The sequence below is a fragment of the Galeopterus variegatus genome, unplaced genomic scaffold, assembly GCF_000696425.1.
Source record: "Galeopterus variegatus unplaced genomic scaffold, G_variegatus-3.0.2 Scaffold111, whole genome shotgun sequence".
Classification (NCBI taxonomy): Eukaryota; Metazoa; Chordata; class Mammalia; order Dermoptera; family Cynocephalidae; genus Galeopterus; species Galeopterus variegatus.
In genome coordinates, this window is record NW_007726222.1 from 24,251 (window position 1) to 24,711 (window position 461).

Sequence of the window (461 nt, forward strand, 5' to 3'; positions counted from 1 at the left end):
AAAAAAAAATAATAAGATCTACCCTCTTAGGATATTGTTAACTATGATATACAGTAGATATCTATAACTTATTCATCTTGCATAAGTGAAACTTTGTAGTGTTTGACTAATACCTCCCCACATCCTCCTTCCTGGCAACTATAATTCCACTCTCTGCAACGATGAGTTTAACCATTTTAGATTCATCATATAAGTGGCATCATGTAGTATTTGTTCCTTTCTGTATGGCTTATTTCACTTAGCATAATGTTCTCCAGATTCATCCATGTTGTTGTAAATGACAGGATTTCATCCTTTTCTGACTGAATAATATTTTCTTTATTCATTCAACAATGGATATTTAGGTTTCTTCTGTATCTTAGCTATTGTGAACAATGCTACAATGAACATGGGAGTGTAAATATCTTTTTGAGATCCTGATTCAATTCCCTCAATACAGACCCAGAAGTGGGATTGCTGGA